The sequence below is a fragment of the Tenrec ecaudatus genome, chromosome 18 (assembly GCF_050624435.1).
Source record: "Tenrec ecaudatus isolate mTenEca1 chromosome 18, mTenEca1.hap1, whole genome shotgun sequence".
NCBI lineage: Eukaryota > Metazoa > Chordata > Mammalia > Afrosoricida > Tenrecidae > Tenrec > Tenrec ecaudatus.
Window position 1 is genome coordinate 65,866,403 of NC_134547.1, and position 27,516 is coordinate 65,893,918.

The following is a 27,516-nucleotide window of genomic DNA, read 5'->3' on the forward strand; positions in this document are numbered from 1 at the left end:
GCTCTCTCTCTCCACAGATATAAATATATATAAACCCTATATATATATATATATATGTATGTGCATAGATACACACATTTATCTATCAACATGGAATTTTAATATATTTTATATAGATATGCAATTATACATGTAAAACTGCTACAACTTAACAAAACTGACAAAACGACAAACAATCCTATAAAAAAATGGGCAATGGACTTGAACAGACCTTTTGCCAAAGATGATATTCCAGGGAAGAAACAAACACCTGAAAAAAATGTCTGCTGCCAATTAGCCATTAAATGCAACAAACAAAATAAAACGAACAAGAACAACAAACCTCTGAAAGCTGTCTGCTTGGCCTAGTGAAGCCAACCTGCCATCTGGATGGCTCCACTGGATGCCTCTGGACTGTTCTGTTAGTGGGCTTAAGCGTGCAGCAACTCCGAGGTTGGTGGTTTGAGCTCACCCAGAGGGAAATTGGAAGAAAGGCCTGGCCATTTGCTTCTTGAGAGGCCATAGCCAGCCAAGACCATCTGGAGCACACACAGTGCTCCTCCGAAACCCAGGAGTTTGCCACAAGTTTGAATGGATTCAACAGCAGCAAGTTTGAGTTTCCATCATTACTTGGTAGCTTTTCAGGGGCATCAAATGGAAGCCCCCACCCTCACCCTATGCAGAATGCAGAGGAGCCTTGGTGACGCTGCGGTTACACACTGGGCAGTGAACTGCAAGGACAGCAGTTGGAAACCCCTAGCTACCCTGTGGGAGAAAGACAAGATGTTCTACTCTCCCAAAGAATGACAGTGTCCGAAAACCTGCCCTTGGGATCCTGATGAGTCAGTCGACTTGATGGCAGTGGGTTTGGATTTTTTTTCCCCATGTCCCAGTGACCGGGCTATGGAGGCTGCTGAAAAGGAACAGCCCCCATGCATACATCACAGTATTGCTCTGGCCCATTGCCATCGACTGGAAAGCTGTACTTGAACAACAGCACCCAGCAACCACAGGGCATGGGTTTGGATTTTTTATATCCTGCGCAGGTGGGGTACAAGAATTGTGTTATGACAGGCCCTTCCTAGGATCTGTATCCTTGCTATTTTTGTGTAGTCCCGGGCCCACAGCATCAGCATCCTTGGAGGAACTTGCTTAAAATGCAGATCCCCAGCATCTTCCACTGCAGACCTGCTGAACTGAGACCAGCATTTGGAGGCGAGCCCAGGCCCTTTCCAGGCACAAGCCACTCAGGGAGCCGCAACGTGTTTGGTAAAATGAGCATCGGAGAGGGGCCTTGGTAGCAAGTGACTACCTGAAGAGAGCATCCTCAAACAACATGCGCCACTGTCCATTGGGAGCCAGTCTGAACTCTGACATCAACGTCCTCCTTGGAAAGCATGGGCCGGGATGCGAACTTCTAATCACACGAAGCAGGAAGGCAGAGGGCTGCTGGGTCAGGAGGCGGAGGGTGAGGAGCAAGGCAGACCGACTTTCGCATCCATTTATTCCTTCTTCATATACCAAGACTTTCTCCAAGCGACAGGAAGCATAGCTTCGGTCAAACACAGGGTGTGTGTATGTATATTTACACATACATCTTTATTACACTATATATAGGTGTGTTTTCTCTTTTTCTATTTTGTCTTCTGTTTCAAGTCCTCAGGGAGAAAATCTGATGTGCGGTAACAAATGGACCCATAATTTGAATTTTCAGAGTCTGGCCGTGTCCTTGATAGCTGGGCACGGACTCCTTTCTTCGGCACGGCTGGCCCTGCCTGTCTCCTGGTGGAGAGGGTGGCATGGGGGACCAGGCTGCTGAAGCTTCCATGGAAGCAGAAGGAATCAGAGGGCCGAAGCCAGCGCCTGTGCCTCTCTCAATGTCTGGGCATGTCAATGTTGCTTCTCGTCTCCCCTGAGAAATCGGTGGCAGCCCAGGGGCTTATCTGTTTGATCCCAAGGCTGTTCATTGCTACCGGCCTGTGAAATGGCTTTGAACTTTCTTGTCAAAACCTTCTTCTGAGATGAAGCTCTTACAGAGACCCACGCCAATGTACTCTCTTCACTTACTCCATTGCAACCCATTAATAAATGCATTTTCATGAGCTTGCTCCCTCCCGAAAACACTATAGATGGTTCTCTTCCTATTGCCTGGGTTCATTCCCACAATTGAGCACAACTGTGATATGCCCTCAGATGCCCTAGACTCTGCCCTAGATAAGAACTGTGATGGATTGATTCGCACAAGACAGTGGAAGGATTCATCAGACCACACGATGGAAGCAGGGTGTTACCAAACTCCCCTTATTCCATGCTCTTCTCTAACTCATTGATGGTGGCAGTTGCCCCCATCCCTTCAGGCTATCTTTCAGGAATGCAGACATTCCAGGGGCTGGCATTTGTAGAGCCTTGGGCATCTATTACAAAGGGGGGTGTGAATAAAAATGAGACCATCCTGGGCCCCAAGTCCTCCAGGACTGCCTGTGGGTGGGCAGGTATTCGGAGAGGATTTCCAGGGCCTTGGGTGGAGTCCTTGTGTGGTACAGAGAGTCCACACACTCAGTTGTGAACCCAAGGGTTAGCTGTTTGAGCCCACCCTTTGGAAGAAAGACACTTTGGACAAAAAGACCTGGAGATCAACTTCTGAAAAATCAGCCACTGACCCCCCTTTGGAGCACAGTTGCACGCCGCCCCCGAGGAGCTGGCTGTGAGTCCACGTGGCCTCAAGGACACTTGGTGGCAGTGAGAGAGCGTGAGTCAGGTCATCCCTGGCGGTGCGAGGGTGAGGAAAGGGTGGACTGGGAGAGCGGGCCTGCATGACCCAAACAGCTGACAGACTTCAGCCCTCCGTGATGATGTCGTGGGTTGTAGGTTGCCGTCAACTGGATTCTGCCACGTGGCTTCCCGGCGTGTGTTAGGTAGCACCACTCTACTGAGTTTTCAAGGCTGTGACTTGTACAGAGCAGATCAACAAGTTGGGTTTTTTTTTGTTAAATCATTTTATTAGGGGCTCATACAACTCTTATCACAATCCATCCATCCATCCATCCATTGTGTAAAGCACATTTGTGCATTCGTTGCCCTCATCATTCTCAAAACATTTGCTCTCCACGTAAGGCCCTGACATCAGCTCCTCATTTTTCCCCTCCCTCCCCGCTCACCCCTCCCACATTATCACTTGATAATTTATAAATTATTATTTTGTCATGTCTTACACTGTCCAACGTCTCCCTTCACCCACTTTTCTGTTGTCCGTACCCTAGGGAGGATATTATATGTAGATCCTTGTAATCGGTTCCCCCTTTCCACCCCACCCTCCCAGTATTGCCACTCTCACCACTGATCCTGAAAGGATCATCTGTCTTGGCTTCCCTGTGTTTCCAGTTCCTATCTGTACCAGTGTACATCCTCTGGTCTAGCTAGATTTGTAAGGTAGATTTGGGATCATGATCGTGGGGGAGGAGGAAGCATTTAAGAACGAGAGGAAAGTTGTATGTTGTATCCTTGCTACACTGCACCCTGACTGGCTTGTCTCCTTCCCTGGACCCTTCTGTAAGAGGATGTCCAGTTGCCTACAGATGGGCTTTGGGTCCCCACTGTGTACTCCCCCTCATTCACAATGATATGCTTTTTTGTCCTTTTATGCCTGATACCTGATCCCTTTGACACCGTGTGATCACCCAGGCTGGTGTGCTTCTTCCATGTGGGCTTTGTTGCTTCTGAGGACAAGTTGGGTTTGAACTGCCAATCTTATGGTTGGTAGACCAGCACTCAACCCCTTGAGCCTATCTGGGTAACACCTGGAAGCCCTCGATGCTTCCATAGAGAACCATTTGCATGTAGAATGTAGCTGCAAACTAACTTGAAGCATCAAGGCCGTGAATGAAGTCAGAGAAAGAGCTGGCCATTACAGCCGCCTTCTTTCATCCCCTAGAGAAACAAAGCCCATCAGACTGCGGCCACTTCTGTGGGTCTAATATCTGCCTGGTTGTGTTTCTTCTGGCTGCAGTCCTGCATGGGGGTGAACCGGCAGGCTGAAGAGCAGATCAATGGAGCAGAGAAGAGGGATGCCCAGGAACTACAGTGAGCTGTGACTTCTCCCCCAGTGACACATTCAGAGGGGACCACCCCCCTTTTAAAGTGCAGCCTCGTCAGATGATTCTCGGCTCCACAGGCTCTGATCTCAGTGGCAGGATGCGGTTGGTCAGGGATGTTTACCTACTCGGCAGGTTGACCTTGAGCAAGCTATTTGAATAGTGTCTATTTTAAACCTGGTTTATTCTGCAAATCACAGTCGCCACTGCCTTTCCTGTCAGTGAGGCTGGGGAGGTTGGCTTGGCACGTGCACGCCCACGGACACACCTCACAGTGTCCGTCCGGGGCAGCTGAAGAGAGCGGACAGGTCCTGCTGATGTTACTGAGCTATAATAAAAATCAAAGAGATTGCACTGTCTGCTATTGGACGGCAATCATAAAATGATTTCATAGATGTGACTACTACCTGACACAAGTGCCCACGAGGAAATAATCCAGATATTTTAGGGGGTGAGATTATAAGCAAGCTTTCTCTGCCCTTCCAGTACCCCTGTATTCCTGTAACATTGTTAAACGGCTTTTCATCGTGGAACGGGAGTTTTCATTTATTTAAACGTACATGTATGCTTTGGGATTCAATAGTCTTAGCAGAAATGAATGTAAACAGTATTGGTGTCCACGTAAATGTTGACTTAATTCCTTTAAAAACGCTATCTTTAGCAAAGACGCCCTGGGAATGTCCATGAGTGAACGTGTGAAGCCCGGGCCATGTGTCTGAAGACGCGGTGATGGCGGCAGCCTCAGGCGCCTATGATGAACCTTGGTGAGGGCCCCAGCTGTCTGGAGGTTGCAGTCAGGGTGCAGGTCATTCAGTTATGTCTTGTCTCCCAGTCCAACGAACCTCCTGGAGGCCCTGTTCACTTTAGGGCCACATTGCCCCAAGTAGCGGCGAGCTGTAGCGTGAGGGTGGAGGCTGGTGGCTGGCCAGAGGAATGTCCCTCTGCTGGGTGACCATTCATACAACACCCCCAGGCATTCTTTCCTTCCCAAGACAGCTCCAGGTTGGAGATGGTCTCCTCCTGGTCAAAGCACATGAATCTCTGGAGGAATAACGCTAGGGTGGTGGTTCTCAACCTGTGGGTCACGACCCCTTCGGGGGGGGGGGGGGTTCACCCAATTCCTAGCAGTAGCAAAATGACAGTGATGGAGTCGCCACGAAGATCATTTTATGGTTGGTGGCGGGGTCACCACCACACGAGGCACTGTATGAAAGGGTCGCGGCATGAGCAAGGTTGACAACCGCTGCTCTGTGACCACCAAGGAGACGGCTCTGGGAGATGCTAGGTGCAGGTCTTAGGAAGAGCCACCCCTTCAAACACCGTTCAAATCACACCTAGAGAGGGCCTCAATGGACTTGATATGATTCTAAGGGTCTGAACTACTTGGACGTGTACAAGAGGGGTTCAAAGGTGGAAGCTTTTTCTGATCTTTCCGTTCCTTCTGTCCCATGGACCGTTTGAAGCGTCTTTTTACACATGCCAAGTTGGTTCCGGCTTACAGGTGACCCTGTGGCCACCAGAAGGAAACACTTCCAGGCCCCGTGCCCTGCTCGCCGTGGCTCACCGGTTTGAGTTCCTCAGTGCCGGGCACAGTTGCGACCACCATGTCAATCCCTCTTCTGGAAGACCCTCCTCTTTCTGGTGGGTCATGATTTTATTTGAAGGAAAATAGATATGTTTTGGAAAGTAAAATAAAACGAGGTCAAAATTCATGCACAGGGAGAAGGTTTTACTAGGCACCTCAGTGTCACAAACCAGGAACAGTTCCAGGGTCACCCTGACGGGCTGGAGAGGTCTCTAAATATGTTCCGATAACTGGAATCATGGTTAAACACAGAGCAATCTTGACTTTAAATAGTGAAGAGATCACACTCTCCACGGACGCTAACATCAACGGATGCACAATTTCATGATGTGAAATCCGCTGTCATTTTTGCATCACGGAAGCTCCTGGTTCCTCGCTTCGTGCACACTTTTCTATGTGAAAGAGCAAAAGGGGCGGGGGGGGGCTTTCTCTCAAAATCCCCGCGGCTCAGCCCCGTGCAATTCCACATGTGAGAGCAAACACACTGACCTGATATTGCTGCCCACCAGCTGACGGCCACCGGAAACACACCCCAAGTCAAGCAAAATTGGTCTTCCAGCCTGTGTTCCCACCGGAGCGAAGGTGCATCGTGTTGGAGTATCTCAGAGCTGGCCTCGAGGATCCGGTTATGGTGCAGGGCCCCGGCTGTAATCACTGTCACGCTGCAGAGGGGGGCATTGGGTCACTTAATGGGTTAGGCAATGTTTGCTTAGGTGTGCATTCAGACATGCTTACGGAGTGGTCTCGGTTTTGTCTCGCTCCATCACAGTCACCCAGTGACCTCGGGCCTTGGTGGTGTCCAGAGAAATGATCTATGTTCCCTGTGGCTGTTGGAGCCAGGCCAGCTCCCGGAGGACGCAGTCAGGGGCTGCCCTTACTTTCCGTGCTGTCCTTGACCTTGTGCCCATGGTGCGCCAGGCCCACGGACCAACACACAAATCACCGGCTCCTCCAAACTTCCCTGCGGAGATAGGAGCCATCAGTCTTCCTAATCTGTGGATAAGACACCCACATTTCTCAGAAGCCCGGCAGCTTTCCCACAGCCACCCAGTGAAGGACGGAAGCCAGCTGTTATAAAAGTAATTGAGTGCATAAATAAACAACGCAAGACACAATGAGTCGTTTCAAAGGAGGCAGTGGCATCCCTGGCTGGGGGCTGAGGACACAGGAAAAACTCAAGGAATCGGGGCACCTGCACAACAAGTTTAGCTGCTGTCAAGTTCATTGACAACTGAGGCTCATGGGACACCGTGTGGAGGAGTAGAACTGCCCATAGTGTTTCCAAAGTGCCCCCCACTTTTAACTGCTCACCTCTTTATTTTATTATTATTTTTAAAATATAATTTTATTGTGGTTTCTTACAACTCTTATCACAATCCATATATACATACATTGTGTCAAGCACATTTGTACATTTTTTGCCCTCATCATTCTCAAAACATTTGCTTCCTACTTGAACCCTTGGTATCAGCTCTTCATTTTTCCTCCCCCTCCCGATGAAGCCTTGATAATTTAGAAATTATTATTATTTTGTCATATCATGATTCCAATTCTACCTTACAAATCTGCCTAGACCAAAGGATGTACACTGGTACAGATAGGAACTAGAAACACAGGGAATCCAAGGCGGATGATCCCTTCAGGACCGGTGTTGAGAGTGGAAATGCTGGGAGGGTGGGGTGGAAAGGGGGAACTGATTACAAGGATCTATATATAACCTCCTCCCTGGGGGATGGACAACAGAAAAGGGTGAAGGGAGACGTTGGACAAAGTTGGGCCCTTTATGGCAGTCGATCACTGGGTCTTCCTCCCAGGTTGCTGCTGGGTGGATGTGAACTGACACACTTTGGGTTAACAGCCAAGGGTCGTCAGCATTTTCAATAAAGGAAGGCGATTCATGAGGAGGCTTCTGGGTGGGTAGTGTCTAGGAGGCATTTCAGGCCCACTGCCAGCAAAGACAGAGAGGGAATACGTGGGAGGGGACAGAGGACAGTCCTGCTTGAAGGGTCTCAAACTTAGAGTCCCACTCCCTCTTCAGAAAACAAAGACAGAACAAAAACACTGCTCTCTGCCTCCCTGGCCATCAGAAGTATTTGAGCTACAATCCACAACCCAGGGTAAAGTGTCAATAAAAAAAAACTCACGGCCATCAAGTGGATTCTAATTCGTCGTGGACCCTCTGGGTCAGCAGCTTTCAACCTGTGGGTCTCGACTCCTTTGGGGGTTCGATGACCCTTTCACAGGGGTCACCCGATTCATCACAGCAGCAAAATGACAGTGGTGAAGTAGCAATGAAAATAATTTGATGGTTGGGGGTCCCCACCACATGAGGACCTGCTTGAAAGGGTCGCGGCATGAGGAAGGTTGAGAAGTCGGTAGGTCAAAGTAGAACTGCCATGATTGTGGGTTTCTCGGAGTAGAAAGCCTTGTGGTTTGCAGACCTTGTGGTTAGCAGCCCAGCACGGGCCTACTGTGCCACCAGGATACAGTGCAGCCATCTGCTTTTCAGCCCCCCTGGGTGGTTCCAGCACCTTAGTGGGTGCTATTTCCAACTTTGGGAAAGGCTGATCTAGCAGAGTGTAGAATTCATGGAAAATCAGGTAAAATGCCAGATGATGGCAGGACGGGAAGACAGGAAGCAAGAGCCCACCCTAATCTACTGCCACTGAATCTATTTTAACTCCTAGTCTACTCTATCTAGGTTGGGGTTCAGAGACTCTAAATCTTCATGAAAGCAGCCAACTGCAATTTTCTCCTGAGGAGTGGCTGGTGGATTTGAACTGATGACCTTGAGGGCAGAAGCCTAAAGACTAATCCACGCCACCACCAGGGCTGGGAAGGATATGCCTTTCCACACTGGCCTTCTGACCCAGGGCTAGTGATCACTCCCACCTGATACCAGCATGTACAGTAGGAATGAACATTCGCCTGGTTTTTACTATCCACTTATTTACTCAAAACCACTTTATTTCATAGACTGAGGTGCAAGTAGGTGCTCATGGAGAACAACAACTCCTCCTCCTCCCCCTCCTCCTCCTCCTCCTCCTCCTCCTCCTCCTCCTCCTCCTCCTCCTCCTCCTCCTCCTTCTTCTTCTTCTTCTTCTTCTTCTTCTTCTTCTTCTTCTTCTTCTTCTTTTAGGGTATTAGAGCCTCACATGCCTATGGGCCTTTATGCTAAACCAGCCTCTATTTCAGTCAGTGTGTTAGTGGAGACTCAGAGGTCCACAGGGGAAGGCAGAGAGAGCCCTTGCTGCAGGGCAAGGCGGTGTGTTTTAGGAAAGATTTGAATACAGGTTCAAAGTGTACAAGCTGAGGCTTGATGGGTGCAGTTGAGTGGATTGTGGAGGATAAGAAATGGACAATCTGAGAAAAAGTTGTTGGATTCATCAGGCAGAAGACCCTGGAGGTCACTGAAACGCTGATATCGAGAGAATCGTGTGGACGGTGCCAAGTTATGGGGAAAGGGTTCAAGGTTGCTGGCGACATCGCACAGAGACCGCCTGCTTCTTTTTGAAGGTGGGAGGAGTCGAAGACATAAGCACGATGGTTCAGTAAAGAAGCCTTGGGGAGTGCATGCAGCGCACATCAGATATAAATAAGGCAGGCCGATTTGTCATCATGATCATGCTTTTGTAGGCCTAGAAAATATAGCCACTGTTACATACCTAATGGCAGCAGTAAAATAGTCAGAAATAATAAGGCCGGGCCATAAATACTAGTGTTATAGTCAATTCATAAATCTGTCATTTCATGAATAAAATCTCAAAGTTTTAATCACAGCATTATAAAAATTCACATATATATGTAGATATGGAGAGAGAGGGAGAATGGGAAAAAAAAGGGCTAGGTTTTATGCCGGAGGAAATCTTGCAATTAATGTAGCACAGAGTTTTCTCAAAGTTTGTCCAGCATGCATCAGAACCACCTGGAGGGCTTGTGAAAACCCACACTTGCACTTTCCCCTTGCTTGGAGCTGCTCGCTGTTGATACTCCATCAAGTACCCCTACCTCACACATTTCCTTTCATTCTCCAAGCCATGGCTACCATGCAGGAAGGACATTCCAGGCTCTGTGTCTACGTAAGAATTGCTGTGTGATGTACGAGGGCACTTCACAAAGTTTGTGGGAAAATCCCATTCTTTTCATTGTACTTTTTGAAGTCCTTTCATATAAATAATTGCATTACATAATGCCAGGATACTCTTACAATTGCTGTGCCAATCTACACTGCCACCAGCAACCTAGCCTTCTGCCTTCTCCTAACCCTTTATGAAGGGTCATGTTGCTGTTTTAGCAAATAACATTGTTTAAAAACCCCTCACCTTGCTTATTGTGTGTCTTGGATAGGCCACTTCACCAAAGTTTCAGTGGTCCCATATGAAAAATGAGGAAAAGTAAACAATATATTTCATAGAAAAGTCAAGGGTAACACAGAAAAAGTTGTATTGGCAGCATCTGAAAAGTAGCCCTTAAAATGAATTTTCGAGCATGTGTTAATACTCTTAAATTTAATCAGAAAGGGTGATTTCCCAAAAGGCAAGAGTAGAATATATTTAGAGACATAAGTGGTTGGGAAAATGGCAGTTGTCAGCATGCAGTTTAGGGATTTGAGGATATGGTTATGGGATCCCTGGAGCCCACAGTGAAAGGAAATGGGCAGGGGCACGGGTAACTTCGCTGAAGGAAGAGAAAAACGCAACCCTAAAGGTAGATGGAAAATTATATATAGATATCACCCTATATCAATATCAATATAGCCTGATGTTGTTAGGTCTCATCAAGCAGGTTCTCATTCAGAGTGAAGTTCAACGGGACTAAAGGCAGTCTGGTCCTGTAGCACCCTCACACTTGTCATGTTTGAGCTCATTGTTGAAGCCACTGCGTCCATCTATCTCATTGAAGGCCATCTTCTTTTTCCCGGAGGCCCTCTTTTACCAAGCATGATATTCTTCTCTAGGGACTGGTCCCTCTTGAAACCATGTGTCCAAAGTAAATGAGATGACGTCTAGGCACCCTCGCTTCTAACAAGCATTCTGACCATCCTTCTTCCAACCCAGACTGGCTCACTCTTCTCGCAAACCTTGGTAGATTAAAAAAATTCTCACTACCAATATAATTCAAATGCATTAGCCCCAAATAATACACATATATTTCATTTTCCTTTTTGTTGTTTACATTTTTATACGCAGTTATTATAGTCAGCTCATTGAAATGACGGATTAGAGGACTTTTTAGAAGGAATTCGTTATCTTGTGTCTAAAAACCACTTGTGAAACCTTGAGGTATTATCTTTCTATGGCTCTTATTATGTTCAACTTTCAATTAACTTGTAAGTATGCTGATCACATAATCATGTATCATACTTAAGTAATGTGGAGAGCGTGCTAATTTTTCAATAGTGTGCAAAAAAATCGCCATTTTAATTGCTTCGTAATAGTCCATCAAGTACGTGTGCCAGGGTGATTATATTTTAGTGCTCTGGACTTGAAATTAATTCAGTATCTTCAAAAATATATCTTATAAATCACAGGTTATTTTAATGAAATGGTTTCCAAGGTGCTAAAGTATGTTAGTGTAAGCCAATGTGCTTAATAATAGCATGTATAAATATATTATACAGTCCCCTGGAGAATCGCCTCTCCGTTACAATACTGTTGAGCAGTACTTGTGAGCTGTGCCAGCTGGGTGTTACTCCATGCTACAGACGAGGGGAGGCCGACTTTGATCGGAAGACACAGAACTCAGATTTCCTTCTCCAAGGCATGTGCTTTGCACAAAGTCGTCCTCCCGGTCTGCCTGGTAGAAGCATTGCGATCTACAAGGTTTTCATTGACTGATTTTCAGAAGTAGACCCCAGGCCTTTCTGCTTATGCTACAGCACAGGCTCCCAAACTAATTTAGCAAAATCTTTTTACAGAAAAACAGAATATTACTCGTTGTCTCCGGGCAATGCAAACTTTTGTACTATAGCCCATAGTCCAGGAGAGAGTGCAGGGATCTGCTTTTGCAGTCTTCCTGGATCTTCCAGCATTGCCTTACCAGGCAGCGGTGTCTCCCCCTTTGAGAAACACTGCCCTAGGAGCCCCACGGAATCTATTCAGAGGAACCCACAGCCAATGGGGACATTTAGGTGGTGGCTACACATGAGGTGCATTGGGTGGGACTCGAACTTGTTCTTCCACACGCAGCTGCCGCTGAACCACCACTGCTTGCCCATCCCCAGCCCTTCTTCCTAGTAAGCTAGCAGCTGAAAAGTGAGACTGAAGTGGGGTGCAGCATGAGAACGGCTCAGGGTGTGCTTGGGATGCTTGAGTCAGCATTCTGAAGGTGCTGTGTGTAGTGTCTTTCCATGGTGCTCTGTCATTTCATGAACACTGTAAAAGGGAGCATTACATGAATGACACGGAAAACCGCTGATCCCGATGAGCGCTCATCTGGGAAACTTAATGTTCATTAGGGGAGCGGGGCTTCCTTCACCTAAGCACTTGCATTTTGAGATGAAGAGCATAGGCAAAGTCAACATGATCTGGATAAATGCAGGGTATCAAAACAAAAACCAAAAACGCATGACTCTCCAGCAAGGAAGATATAATTCCTTAAACTTGAACATAAAATGACACGGAATTAAGGGATTTCTCAAGTGCAGTTGTGGTGCGTCAGCTTTTGCTCAGTAGACGCTCTGAAAGCACTTACCCCTCGCTGGCTCAGGGAACACTGTCTTCGGTGCGGCAGACTCCATCTTGAAGCCATGCGTACCTTTCAATTAGTCCTTCGTAGCGTTGCTTAGAAAAGGCAGGTGTCATTGCTAAGCAAAATAAAGTGGGGCATTCCACTTTTTCAAGGCCATTCGTTTCTAAATGAATGATTTTGGAAACATTTAGATCATGCGATTACTCCCCAAATTATCCTTTTGAAAAAACATGACAACTGACATTTTATCAAGCAACAATCAATCTTGATTATTTAGCAAAACAGCTGATGTTACCAAAGGTCAGCAGTTCAAAATTACCAGCGGCTCCGTGGGAGGAAGTTGAGGCTTTCTGTTTCTGTAAAGGTTGACAGTCTCTCTCAGAATCTCACAGGTGTAGTTCTACCACGTCATATAAGGCTGCCACGTGGCAGAATTGAATTGATGGCAGTGAGATTTCTGGAACGAGAACAATAGACCCTAAAGTACATATCTCATTTGTATAAACATTATCTATGTCTCAAGTAGGATATTTGAGCTAGCCCTAATTCTGTCATTGGAATGTTTGTAGTGATCTCTTTCAGCTTCATTCATTTTCATTTTTCTGTAGAGAACAACCAGGCACTTTATCTGATACCTTATTCTATATTATAAATAATATCATTCAAGTACGCAGACTTTAAGTAAAAAAGCTTCCATAAAACTATTAACACCACATGCAGTATGTCTCGTAAACTGACTCTACAAGCTCCTTAGAAATATCTTTTAGAGTTACCTTCGGCTTAAATTGATTACATAGTTTTGAAATATTTATCAGATGTTAATCAGCCAATCTCACTTTCATTGAAACAGAAACAATATAGACTCTTAGAAATTTCGTGGTGCTGAATGGGGCTGTGATTTCACCAACGAACATATAATTTCCAAAATTTACATTCAAACACAAACTTTCCTGAGAAGTGTTTTCTTGAAGTCTGAAAATGTATGGGTGGCATCCAAATTAGTGTGTGACTTTATATCCTAGATGGAATTGTCACATTGAGCAAAGCACACTCAGAGGGGCTGATGTTCTCTTATGACTGTTGAGCTGGATTTATTTAATATTCTCTTTGCTAAAACACCCGATGAGACTAAGACAATTACTGAGAGAACTTGTCTGCAGTCTTCTACTGATTGCAGAGGCATCTTTAAGCCCATTTTCATCGGAATAAACCTATGCATGTTTTAAATAGAAACCTAGTAGCAATACATTTGTGTTTACTTACCTGCAAAAAATACAGTTGGTGTTTTGTCCCCCATTTATAGATGAAGAAAGTGAGGCTTAGCAATGTGTGTGCTTTAAGTTTCCCCAGATCTTACGTGATAATCCACCTCCATTAAGTTGATTCATCATAGCAACTCCATAAACCTCCCCGCCCCCCCAACACCCTACTGACATCAAGTTGATTCTGACTCGTTGTGAGCCTCTGTAGGGTTTCTGAGACTGGGGATTTTTGGAGGAGGGCATGGTCTCATTTTCCACCTGCAGAACAGCGGATGAATTTGAACTGTTGAGTCCAGTAGTTAGTCCGCTGCTATATTAGGACCCCAGGGTGTTCCCTAGTCACACTGTGGTCTCCCGTTCAAAGGATGGGTGCTAGTGGTGTTACCTGCTGTTGAATGGGCTCTGACTCACAACAACCTTCGGAACAACAAAAGGAAACTCCCTGATGTTTCCAAATTGCCCCCATTTTGTAGCTTATTGTTGCAGCCACTGAGTCAATTCATCTTGCGGAGAGACTTCCTCTTTGTTCCCTACCCTCTACTTTAGCACGCATGATGTCCTTTTCCCCAGGGACTGGTCTCCATTGGTAACGTGTCTGAAGTACATTAGATAAAGTCTTACCATCCTCACTCCTAAGGAGCATTATGGCTGTACTTCTTCCAAGTCAGATTTGTTTGTTCTTTTGGCAGTCCATGGTACTTCAATATTCTCTGCCAAAACCAAAATTCAACTACATCTTCTTATTAAATGTCTGACTTTCATCTTCATATGAGGTGATTGAAAATATCGTGTCTTCAGTCAAGCACACCTTAGTCCTCAAAGTGACATCCTTGCTCTTCAATACTTTAAAGAAGTCTTGTGAAGCCAATTTGCCTGATGCAATACTTCATTTGATTTCCTGACTACTGATTCCATGAGCATTGATTGTAGATTCAAGGAAGAAGAAATCCTTTCTTTTACAATGTCAATTTATTTTCCTACTTATGATGATCTTGTCTATTGGTCCAGTTTTGAGAAGTTTGGTTTTCTTTATACTGGGTACTAATTAAACCAAAGGCTATTGTCATCAATTGTCACCAGCAAGTGCATAAGGTCCTCCTTGCTTTCAGCAAGCAAAGTGTGTTCTTTGCATATCAAAATTGTCAATAAGCTTTGCTCCGATCCCGATACCACCTCCTTCTTCGTATGGCCGAGCTTCTTGTATTATCGGGTTCGTGTACAGATTGAATGAGTGTGGTGAAAGGATGCCACCCCGACCCTCCTCTCCTGGCTCTAAACCACTCAGTATTCTCTTGTTCTGTTCCCTAGATTGCCTCTCGAGCTAAGTCCTGATCCATCTTTGTTATGATCCACCCTGTCAAATGCCTTTGTGTAATCAATAAAACACAGGCCAACATCTTCCTTGTGTTCTCTCCTTTTGGACAGGAGCCATCTGACATTAGCAACGATATCCGAAGTTGCACCCTCTCTTCTGAATCCAGCTTGGGTTGATGGGCTGCTACCTTCAACTGTGGTTGAATGGTCTTCAGCCACAGGTTACCTCCTTTCCTTTCTATGGGCTGGAGGGGGATACGCTCACCTTTCCCTGGTTGAAATGCAGGTTGTTGGTGCTTGAGCAGGGCTGTTGCCTTCAAAGGTGAAAGTTATGTGCTTCAACACGAGATAAATGGCTCTGTGCCCCGTGTCTGTGATGCTTGTGCTCAGTATGGGACTTGATGTCCTCAAAATGAAACAAGGAGCGTGTTCAGTAAGGTTTCGAAGCTTTCTGCATCCGTCATCCCTTCACAACGTTTTTCTATCAAGGTACCCATGAGTATGGGGGGACTGTCATTCATTGCTGTGTTTATTTTGCTCATTTTCTTACACTCGACTGTATTCCATAAGGCAAAGCAACTTGGCTGGTTTTCTTATTGATTGAAATGAAACCATTTTGCACCAATCTCTCTAACCAAGTGTACGCTGCATGCATTTCCATCAGCCTCTGCCCCCAGAGGACGGATGAGTTTTGTGTCTTTGGTGGAAAATAGATTAGCAAAGCCTGCATGCTTTTTTTGGCTCCCTAACTACATTAGTACTAAATAAAGTACTCTCTCTTCTGGCTTTCTGTGAAATGAAATTGAAATCCTGTGACCAAATTGTGCAGAATCTGAAGGTGAAAAGTCCAAAATAATCTGGCATCCTATTTCTGTCTTTATGTTCTAAAAATAATTGGCAAACTTTGTAGTTGGCAGTGCAAACAGAACACCTGGGAGACGATTAGTCTTTGTTCCTGCGAAGGCCCATTGTTACAGTGAGACACACCTCAGAGGTTGGTTATAGAGAGTCTCCTGGTATCTAAAACAATAAGCCCAAACCAATTGCCATTGGGAATGCGCCAACTCACGGGAGCCCCGTGTGTCTGAGGGTAGAACTGAGATTCATACGATTTTCATCGGTTCAGTTTTTTGGAATCAGGCCATCGTGCCCTTTTTTCTCCCCCAGGCAATGATTTGCACGGCTAGGGGCCCAGCATGAAAATGTAGGCTATGGTTCTCAGAAAGATGTGGCGTTCATCTGGCCCGGTAGATTTTCAGAAAGCATCTCTGATAGCACAGTGGGTTAAGCGTTGGACTGCTACCCAGGAAGTTGACAGTTCAGACCCATCACCGTTCTGTGGGGGAAGACGAGGCAGTCTGTTCTTGTGAAGGTTCACAGCATCAGAAATCCGATGGGGGCAATTTGACTCTGTCCTGGAGGGGCGCCGGGATTCAAAAGCGAGGCCATGGCAGTGGCTGGTATATGAGCTTCAGACACTGAAAGAGCAGGCCTTGCTTCTAAAACGATAAGGAAATGAAAGGTCTGATGGAATTCTATCTATCCTCTTAAGCATTCTAATTTTTTTTTCAAATTAAGGATAGCAAAGTAGATATTTTATTTTAATCAGCTTGGGAAGATTGCTTGATCTGTCATATCTCTCTAAAATGCATTTTAAAATTTCTATTTGGGGAAATCCACTCGCAATTCCTGTTGAATAAATAAATGCCATTTTGAAGTACTCTGAAGATGAATCGCCATAGGAGGATGGCTATAAAAACATGAGTAGAATATAGAGGTAAGCAAGGGATGATTGACTCTACGTTTCATAAGCTTCCTATTGGCGATCTCCCTTCCGCTCTGCACAAGTTATCCCCATGGTCGTGGTCACAGGAATGCTACTGTTCTTTGTAACACGAGTGGTAAAATGGAAGACGCTAATGGAGCCCTTTATGGTATAATGCATGATAAATTATATGATATCTGAAAGATGAGGTTGAAAATCACTTCGCATAGTGTTCTTAATGATCTATAGAAACGCACAAAAGTGAAAAATACACTTTTAATGAGGTATTCGTCAAAATCTTCTCTTATTGCTTTTGGACAAATAGATGTGGAATTTAAATTCTAATTGCCTTTGTGGAGGTATGCCTTAAAGTGTGAAGGACATCATTCTTTTCCGTATTTGGCACGGTTGTGTTCTAGCTTTTTATACACTGGAGTACAACACACATCTTGGGAAAAGACACGGGCATATATGTACAGCTTCCTGAATAATTGAAAAGTGAACACACCTGTGTGCTTGTTAGTCTTCCCTAAAGCATGTTTCTGTAATGCTGGACACATACTAACAAGGTCACCCTTTGTGGAAAGGTTACAGCAGGACTTCCAGTCTAAGATAGACTAGGAAGAGGGACCTAGATGTTTACTTTTAAAAAAACGAGCCAGTGGAACCCTTGTGAACAGTAACTGAAGTAGTACTTGAAGTATTAGGGTTAGAATATTACAGTAACTCAATATCTTTTCTCACACACTTCTGATCATTACTATTTCCCCTTTCCCTCAAGATAACCATTATCAGCTTGGTAGATTGCCAGGCATGGCAGGGCAAGGGAGGGAAGATAAAGCAAAGGCCTAGAATCAGCAGTTCTCAACCAGTAAGTGGCGACCCCTTTGGAAGTCGAACGACCCTTTCACAGGGGTCGCCCAAATCACAACAGTAGCAAAATGACAGTGATGAAGTAGCAAACAATTTTATAATTGGCGGGGGTGGGGTGGTCACCACCACATGAGGAACTGTATGAAAGGGTCGTGACATGAGGAAGCTTGAGGATCATTGTTCTAGATTGTTGATGAGTGTTAATGGGTGAAATGAAAGACAATAGTCCTTAAGAGGGAGAAGAGAAATCAGGGAAGGTGACCAGATGTCCCGCTTTTGGCAGGAAAGTCCCGATTTTTAACAATTTTTCCCGCGTCCCGCAGCGTTTTAAAAAAAGTCCCTATTATTTGAAAGAATGCACGACAAGCTAGGGTATATGGTTTCGGCTGCCATGTGGCTATTTCACCAGGATGTGAGTTTTATCAATGGTGTCCCGCTTTACCAATGTTAAAATCTGGTTACGTTGATGATATGAAATGCACCCCCCCACCACCAAGTCACATCAAAAAATTGTAAAATCAAACAAGCAAACAAAGGCCACAGCCTTTGGTCTGCTTTAAACAACGTGGGCCCGTGAGAGCCAGACAGTGGATAGGGAAGATCAGAGAAGAGTTGCTACGTTTGAGTGAGGTGCTGGGGAAGACTATTGAGAGCGCCGTGGTGTCCTGAAGAACAGACAAATCCATCTGAGAAGGAGTCCAGTCGGAATGCTTCTGGAAAACCTTGATCGCAAGACTTGATTTCACACCCTTTGGACATGTTACCAGGAGGCACCTGACATCCTGCTGGGTAAAATAGAAGGTAGTGGAAAGAAGACCCCCAGGGAGATGGATTGACACAGCAGCTTCGAAGAAGGGCTAGCACAACACAAGTGGTGAGGGTGGTGCAGGACCAGGGACCAGACTGTGTCCTGCTGTTATATGTAGGGCCACTCTGAAAGTTACCTGACTCGACGAGACCTAACAACCGCAGCACAATGAATAAATGATCCCTTATGTACTCTTTGGGGTGCTTTGCTAAGGCGGACATCTCGCCTCATCAGTCCGTTTGTCTTGCTGTGGTCGCTTTCCTGTGTCTGTGATGATGGACGCTCTGGTACTCACTCTTGGTGAAGAACAAGTTTCAACGGCTTTTAGATGAGTAAGACGGAAGAAGCTGCAGCAGTTCAGTGACAGGGAATTGCCAGATATTCAAGTGAATTCCGAAGAGTCCATGGAACAGAGGAGGTCGTTGCTGATGTGAGATAGGACTCGGCAGAAAGCAGAGACTACCTGAGAGGTATTTAATTGTGTTAATTGACACAGCCATTACTGTGAGGTTTAAAATCAGACAGCTGGGCTTCGTGTGTGTGTGTGTTCACCATAGTTCATCTGTATGCTGAGAAAATAATCCATGAAGCTGGACTGTATGAAGAAGAATGCAGCATCTGGATTAGAGGAAGCATCACTAATAGCCTGGGATATGCAGATGATACCACCTTGCTTGCTGAAAGGAAAGATAACTTGGAGCAGTTACTGATGAAGTTCAAAGACGACATCCTTCTGTATGGATTATAATTCAGTGTAAAGCGTTGTAAAGACACCCCCCCCACGCAAACTTATAACTGAACCAAGAATTTAATTTTACTTGGACCTACACTCAATCCTGGTGGAAGCAGCAGTCAAGAAACCAAATAAGGGATTTACTCCACTGGAAAAAACTGCTGCACAAGACTTGGTGACGATGTGCAAGAACAAAGATGTGACTTTGAGGGTTAAGGTACATCTGACCCAAGCCATGGTCTTCTCAATCCCCTCACATCCTGTGATGGCTGGAGAATGACTAAGGAGCATCGTCCAAGATCTGACCCCTTGAATTATGGTGTTGGTGAAGAATATTGAAAGCATCGTGGACTGGCAGGAGGAAAATCTGTCTTGGAGGAAGTATAGCCAGAATGCTCTTTAGAAGTGGGAATGGAAAGACGCCGTCTAGGTACTTTGGACATGTTATCAGGAGAGACGAGTCCCTGAAAATGGCCTGAGGCTTGGTAAAATTGGAGAACAATACAAAATAGGATGACCTCTTTGAGATGATTTGACTCAGTAGCAGAAATAATAGGCTCAGCCATAAGTGAGACTAGGCTACAGAGCCTGGAATTGTTTTCCTTTGTTGGACAAAGGGTTGGTTTGAATTAGAACCAACTTCAGGCCTCTTTCACCAGAACAACAAAGGAAACACAATGCTTGCGAAGTCCCTCCATGCCTTGTGTCTTGGTATCTGCCATGCCATCTGGTTGATTCCAGCTCATAGTGACGCGAAAGGGCAGGTAGGCAGCGTATACCTGTTTCCTGGGATCTCTGAGCTGGTAAATCTTTCTTGGAGGATGCAGCCTCATTTTCCTCCCTGGGACACCTGGTGGCTCTGAACTGCTGAGCTGGCAGTTAGCAGCCCCACATGGAACGATGGATCTTCTCCCCCATGGCCCCTGGACTATTGTCATAGTTGATTCATTTTCATTGTTTTAGATAATTTATTTATATGCATTTACCCCAATTCGGTTATCCTGTCTATGAGTGGGCGTGTGGGTTGCTTCCACTTTTCCGACGGGGGCATTCTTGTGTGTGGAATTGCCAAATCATAATATATATGTATGTTTAACTTGAGTGGGCAACGTGAATGAATTTTCATAGATATCACTCTAATGTACAATCTCAGCAGCAGTGTATGAACATTCCATTGGTTCCATATTTTTCAGAACATTTGGTATATGTTCAGTTGACTTTAATTTTTTTTCTCCCAATGTAAGACTTATGATGTAGAACTCTCAGTGTTTTTTAATTCACATTGCTCCCGTTACGTAAGGTGGCTCATAATTTCATAGCTCTCAGTTGTTTTGGCATTTTTTGCCACCTATGTTTCTTAATCCACTGTAGTCCTTTGGACACAGTCTTTGTATAGTTCTTATTATACAACCTGGATACCACTGTGCTAACTGATGTCGTCTTCTCTGTGCCTTATTTTTCACAACGTCACCGTTCTTAAATGAGCAGAAGCTCTCATTTTCAACATAGTCCATTTGTTTGAACCATTTCTAATTTTACAGTAAGTGCTTGTCATCGTTGGACATCCTTGCCTTCCTGAAAGTTGCAAAGGTGTTCGGCTATGCTCTTGTTCATTATTTTTATGGTTTTTGATTTTTGCATTGGATGTTACTCCTGTCGTTGATTTCTATTCGTGGCCTATGGTAGTCATCATTCTTTTTAAAATTTTAAAATTCTGTTTATTTTTTAACAGTCACCTAATTGACCCAGCATTATGTATTTATTTACTCATGTGTTCACTCATTTGAACAATTTCTTAGGATTTGGGTGAAAGTTTACCCTGGAAATTGGGTTTCCATTCAACCATTTGTACTCTGTTTTGTGACATGAATTGCAATCCCCATTAATGGAACAACCTTTTCCTTGTGTCCCTTGTTTCCATTCATCCTTCCTCCCGATCCTTTTGTGCCTCCTGAGTCTACTGGGCAGATGCTGTGCTTTTAATCTGGGAGGTCGGACTGTTCCAAGCGAGCGCTTCCCTGATGTCATTGTTCACCCTTATTGGCCTGTGCTTGGCTGAAGCTTGAGCTGCGGGGTTGAGTCCAGCCCGGAGAGTGTTCCGCCAGTTTCTATTAGACCAGAAATCCTGGCCTTTTATGATTTTGATTTGATGCCACATTTCCCTCCCACTCTAAAGACCTTAGAGCATTATGCACTAAGTTTTTCCCATGGATCTGTGTTGCAAACATTGCCCAGAGCCCAGTCTTCATAGAAACTGGAGGCTATTTTAGGATTTTCTAGTCTATTCTTTTGGTCTATTTGAATAATTGCCTGCCAATAGGACTCTTGTTTCTTGTAATACTGGATTAAATTTTTTTAAACAATTATTTTAATAAATCATTGTATTGGGGAGCTTACGGCGCTTACAACAATCCATACATCAATTGTATAAAGCACATTTGTACATATGTTGCCATCATTTCCAGAACATTTTCTTTCCACTTGAACCCTTGGTATCAGCTCCTCTTTTTTCCCCTTCCCTCCCGCACCCTCTCACCCTCGTGAACCTCTGATAATTTATAAATTATTTTAATTTTCATATTTTATACCACGTTTCTATTGTTCGTCCCCCTGGGGTGGTGGTGGTGGAGGACGTAGATAATTGCGATCGGTTCCCCCTTTCTTAATATTCTAGAAACAAAACCCTGAAACCTTTGTTTTTCTTGTTTATTTTGCCCCTTTATATTCTATCTATACATTAAATTGGAAGGGATTCAAGTATTTTCAGCATTGAATTTTCTAATTTCTCTCCTTATTTGGATAATATTCTATGTAGAGATATGGGACATATTTCATGAGATTTATTCTTGGATAAATAATTTAGTTTGATGGTAATATAAACAGTGTCACGGCAGCTTTATTTTCTAACTATTGCTGCTGTAGAGATGTGTCATTTATTTTTATATCCAGCAGACTTGCTAAACTCATTATATAGGCTAATTTTTACTATGTGCATAATCATGTAGACTATGAATAAGCACAATTTTTTCTTCTTTTTCTCATACTTATTAGTTTTCATCCCAACTGTTAATTAGAATAGTCACTCTATGTGAATGAATGGATCTACAGAAGATAACCTTGTCTTGTTTGCATATGACACATGCTGTAATATTTTGTAGCCACTTTTATAGATTTAGAAATCCCCTACTTGTCTACAAGTTTTAATCCATATGGATAATATATATAGCTATTGAATTTTACCAAATAATTTTTTCGGCATCTGTTTCACAGGTCATATTGTCTTCTGTGTGCTTAATGACATTGAATAGTTTTAAAATAGTAAACAAACCTTTCATTCTTAGAACATATTTGATTTAGATATGATCTATCATCCCCTTTCTTTACTCCTATACTTTATGATCATTTTGAAAGTGTTTTTTGAAAGATGGTAGGATCTAAATTCATGAGTATGACTGATTGTTAATGTCTCTTTCTGCAAGTTCCTGGCTAGACTTGGCATTCGGAGTCCACTGGTCTCAGAACACATGGGGGAGCAAGTGTTCTCGGTTTGTCTACTCGCTGTAGCTGCTTCTATAAGACTGAGGTTATTTCTTCCTTGAATGTTGAGGAACATCTGCTAGGGAAGGAATCTGGGCCTGGGATTCTGTGGGTGAGAATGCTTCTTTATTTATAGATTTCATTTTCCTAACAGATCTAGATCATTTAGATATTTCTGCTTCTCATCACTGAAGGTAAGTTTGTTAGAATATGCCCATTTCATTTAGATTATTAAAATTGTTGGCCAAATGTTATCCACAAGATCCCTCTTATCATCCTTCTAATGTGTATAGGATTTTGACAAGGCCCTACTGTGCCTCCATCATGTTGGTCTTGAGTGTCCATTTATCTTCCTGATAGCAGGCTATGACTAGGTTTTCAAAAAGGTTGAGATGGACTGTAGCCAAGGCTGTATCTATCATGTTCCCTACCTCTCTACTTGACCTTTATGTCTTGAGAATACACATCCTTCTCTATTAAACATCCTTCTCTATTATACCTACCTATGTGTCCTTAGATGGGAAGCACAGGTTGAGTAGAGGTAACTCATTGGGCTACTAACGGCAAGGTCAGCCGTTCACCACCAGCAGCCACTCTATAGAAGAAAGACAAAGCTTTCAGCTGGTGTGCAGCGTTACAGTGTTGGAAACTCACAGGGCCAGTTCTACCCTGTCCTGTAGGGTCATTATAAGCCTGCATCAACTTGATGACAGTTGAGTTTGGTTTGGGTTTGGTGTCTCCAGATACTCTGATAAAATAACTGGCACACGGAGCTTCACTCAGCAGTTTGAAAACAAGCTAATGCTTCTTCAAAGAACTCTTTTTAAGGTATTGACTACTTGGGGGAGTGGTGAGAAAAATGGATTTTGAATAAATAAAGCTGGCTACCTTTTGCTTTACTCTGAAAATGGAATCTTCTTATAATTTGATAACATATATCAAACAAAACCTAATTTTACATTTTAGTTACATTTCTTTAATTAATGAGTATATTCACATTTGCTACAAACACCATCCCATCAACGTATAGCGATCTAGGGTGACAAGCTCTTGCTCAACCTCTTTTTAAACATCACTCTTACTTGGATTTGTGTTTGAGATCCATCTCCCCCTTTGCAGTAGTGTTTATTTATTTATTTGCTTTCCTGTTGCACTTTTCTGGGCTAGAGAACATCTTGAGAGACACATTTGGCAATCATTTATAACAGACATCATCAAATAAAGACAGCATGTGGCTGTGTTGTTTTTGGTGCCTGTGTGTCAAAATGGCATGTCCTTGACAATAGGTCTCATGTGGGCCACATAATTCTCTCAATAAGAGAGGGCAGGGATGGCTAGAAGGATGCTCATGTTTGCCTGTCTGTTGATTGTCCCAGCTGCTGTTTAGTTTGTTGGGGGACCAGACCAAAGTATATGTAATTACAGGCTACTCTGTTAATCGCATTTGACTGACCCTGCGCTGCTGACTTATTACTGTGATGTTTTAGAGCCCCTGTGTGCTGCCATATGGGAATCTGTCTCCCTTATCCATCTCAGCTTACATAGATGAGGGGCTCAGTTAATATTTGAAAAAGAAATTAATGCCATTACTCCTGTTCATAAACTTTAAAATCACTTGGTAAATAGTTAAAAACCCTGTCAAAATCTTTAATCCATTAGCTCCATAAATTATCTTGGTTAGAATAAATTTCTATACCATATATGAACACCTCATTGAGTTTGAAATTCATCAAATCTAAGAGAAAAGAAAAATCCAATTAAGATTTGGTGATTTTTATCAATAAGACACATGACCTTAATTCTCCTTCTAGATGTTTTATATATGTGATGATAATGATGACATATCTCTTTACATTCTGTATCTATTAGGTTACTATTTATATGCCAGAATCTTACAGCTTATTGAGCATTTGTCTAGAGCACCCCCACCCCCTCCCTCCTTCCTTTCTACATCCATGGCTGTGGGAAAATGTGAAACTTAATGGAATACTCCTCTTTTTCTAAGAAAGTCGATTTGTAGAGCTGGGCCCTAGTTTAGCCATAATCTAAGTTGCATTATTCTCGAATGTATAAAATAGTGTTAATAGGCATTACAAGAAAAAAGCTTCAGATAAAATATCAAGTTCCCTCTTGGGTGAGCTCCTTGGCTCTCACATTCTGTTAGAGATATTTTGATGACTTAGAGTCAGAAAAATCCTGGATTAAATTCTCCAATTCCCATGATGTACTTTTTGGCAAATAACTCAGCCCCTGTAATCTTCATCTTTTGCCCTTGTAGACTGGCTGGGGATCCCTGGGGAGTGCCAATGGTCAATGCCCTGGATCAATGCCAGTAGACTGGTTGAGGATTCATATCCATCCACACGGGCGTCGCAAGAGAGGGCTGGTTACCCCCTTCCAGGAAGCCGTGTTTGAGGACTCTTTGGAACACAGTTCTCCTTGGACCCACACTGGGCTTGGCTGGAGTTGGAGTCCTTGGGACGGAAGCTGGGCAGGAGCTGTGGTTTAAAGTGGGGCCCGGAGGAGCTGCTTCACAGGGCTGATGATGTAAGAAGGACAGGCACATGACACCGTTGTGTCGTGCCTGGTTTGAGCCTCAAATGAGCAAGGTGAAGACATTTAGATTGACGGTGTAGAATCGAGTTGCTGCTAATTTCTCCCTCTGGAGGTCAATCCTGATGAACTCTTCTCCTAAAAATCACTTTTACTCCCTGGAGGGTTTTGAGACAGACTAGAAAGAACAGGATGTATCCAGGATTCAGGGTAATAAGCCTAACATTCAAAGCACAGAATCAGCCAGTCCCTCATTGGAAATGCGGGTTTCATGACGCCACCCACAGTGAGTTGAGGAGGTGTTCAGTGAGATGTAGGGCCTAGGAACTGGAATTTCTAAATGCTATTGTAAAACTATAGAGGCAGGAACTGGATTAATGGTTCCTTGGGGGGATGGCAAGGGAGGTTGGAGGGCAATGGGAAGCTCATAACGATGGAAGAAGAATGAAGAAACTGCTTTAAAATGGACTGTGGGGATGAATGTACACCTCTTTTTGATGCGATTGAACCGTCGTGTGATATATCGATTTTATGTCAATAAAACTGTTGAAAAAAGTGTTGTGAGAGAGAGGTAGTAGTGGAGGGGGGAGAGAGAGGGAGAGGGAGAGGGAGGGAGGGAAGGAGAAAGAGAGAGAGAGAGAGAGAGATCAATTCATACATTAAACGTAACCTGAGTTGTTATGGTATATAAAAGTGATTTGCATAGACAATTGTCAACAATCCCCTAGTCAACAATAGGTCATGGCAACCAGACAGGATACACTGGAGTTTTCCTGTGTGAAATGTTACAGCATTCATCTCGGGCCTCATTGACAGACTTCTGAAAGAAATCCCCACTAAAATGTTGAATTCAACGTTGAATCTTTGGTTGTTATCTTGTGTATTTCACTCCCACACAAAATATTTCGACATTTGGAACAATGAAAAAAGAAAGCAAATACTAGCTTGCAGTTCAGCTTCTTCAATTGCTGGGCATTGTAAACGAAAGCACGGCCTCCCATGACACAGCATGTTGCTATGATGTAGTCAATGTCTGCACATCAGCTGACTGTCACAATGAACACAGCTTCCCTTCTGGGCTGATGGAAACATTGCTGAGCATCCCAAGTGATGGAAGCAAGTAACATAGGGTATCCAGAATGCTGCGAAGGAAGCTTCAGCCTGCCCTCAGAACATGTACACTTTTTGTGTCTTCTTTTTACGTAATTTCACTACTCTTTGTAAAACGAATACTCAGACTCAATGCCATTGATTTCATTCTGGCTTTGCTCTTTTTAAAAAACCATTTTATTGGGGGCTCGTACAATTCTTATCACAATCCATACATCCATCCGTTGTGTCAAGTACACATGTACATTGGTTGCCATCATCATTCTCAAAACATTTGCCTTCTACTTGAGTCCTTAATATCGGCTGCTCATTTTCACCATCCCTCCCTCATGAATCCTTCATAATTCATAAATTATTATTATTTTGTCATATGTTACACTGTCCGACGTCTTCCCCCGCCTGCTTCTCTGCTGTCATCCCCCAGGGAGGAGGCTCTACATAGATTCTTGTAATCAGTTCCCCTTTTCCACCCCACATTCTCTCCACCCTCCAGGCATCGCCACTCTCACCACTGGTCCTGAAGGAGTCATCTGTCCTGGATTCCCTGTGTTTGCAGTTGCTATCTGTATCAATGTACATCCTCTGGTCTAGGCAGATTTGTAAAGTAGAATTGGGATCAAGATAGTGGGGGTGGTGGTGGGGTGGGGAGGAAGCATTTAAGAACTAGAGAAAAGTTGTATGTTTTATCGTTGCTACCCTGCACCCTGACTGGCTCATCTCCTCCCCACAACCCTTCAGTAAGGGGGTGTCTGGTTGGCTACCGATGGGCTTTGAATCTCCACTCTGCACTCACCCACATTTATAATGATATGATTTTTTGTTCCTTGATGCTTGATACCTGATTCTTTCGACAGCTTATGGTCACACAGGCCGGTGTGTTTCTTCCATGTGGGCTTTGTTGCTTCTGAACTAGATGGCCACTTGTTTATCTTCAAGCCTTTAAGACCTCAGATGCTGTATCTTTTGATAACCAGGCACCAACAGCTTTCTTCACCACATTTGTTTATGCACACGTTTGTCCTCATTGATCATATCAGGAAGATGGACACCCACTGATATGATTTTCATTTCTCTGATGTCTGATAACTGGTCCCTTCGACACCTTATGGTCAGACAGGCTGGCGTGCTTCTTCCGTGTGGGCTTTGATGCTTCTGAGCTAGATGGCCGCTTGTTTATTTATCTTCAAGCCTTTAAGACCCCAGACGCTATATCTGT

General features: G+C 44.1%; 1 protein-coding gene and 1 non-coding gene across 7 annotated transcripts in view; one reads left to right on the top strand and one right to left on the bottom strand.

Annotated features, from left to right (window-relative positions):
• CNTNAP4 (contactin associated protein family member 4) overlaps positions 1-27,516 on the top strand; it is a 251,585-nt gene that overhangs the window by 74,392 nt on the left and 149,677 nt on the right. The window lies entirely within an intron of this gene.
• LOC142432971 (small nucleolar RNA SNORA84) lies at positions 862-995 on the bottom strand. The gene has a single exon (XR_012781044.1). It is a non-coding gene; the product is annotated as a small nucleolar RNA SNORA84 (small nucleolar RNA).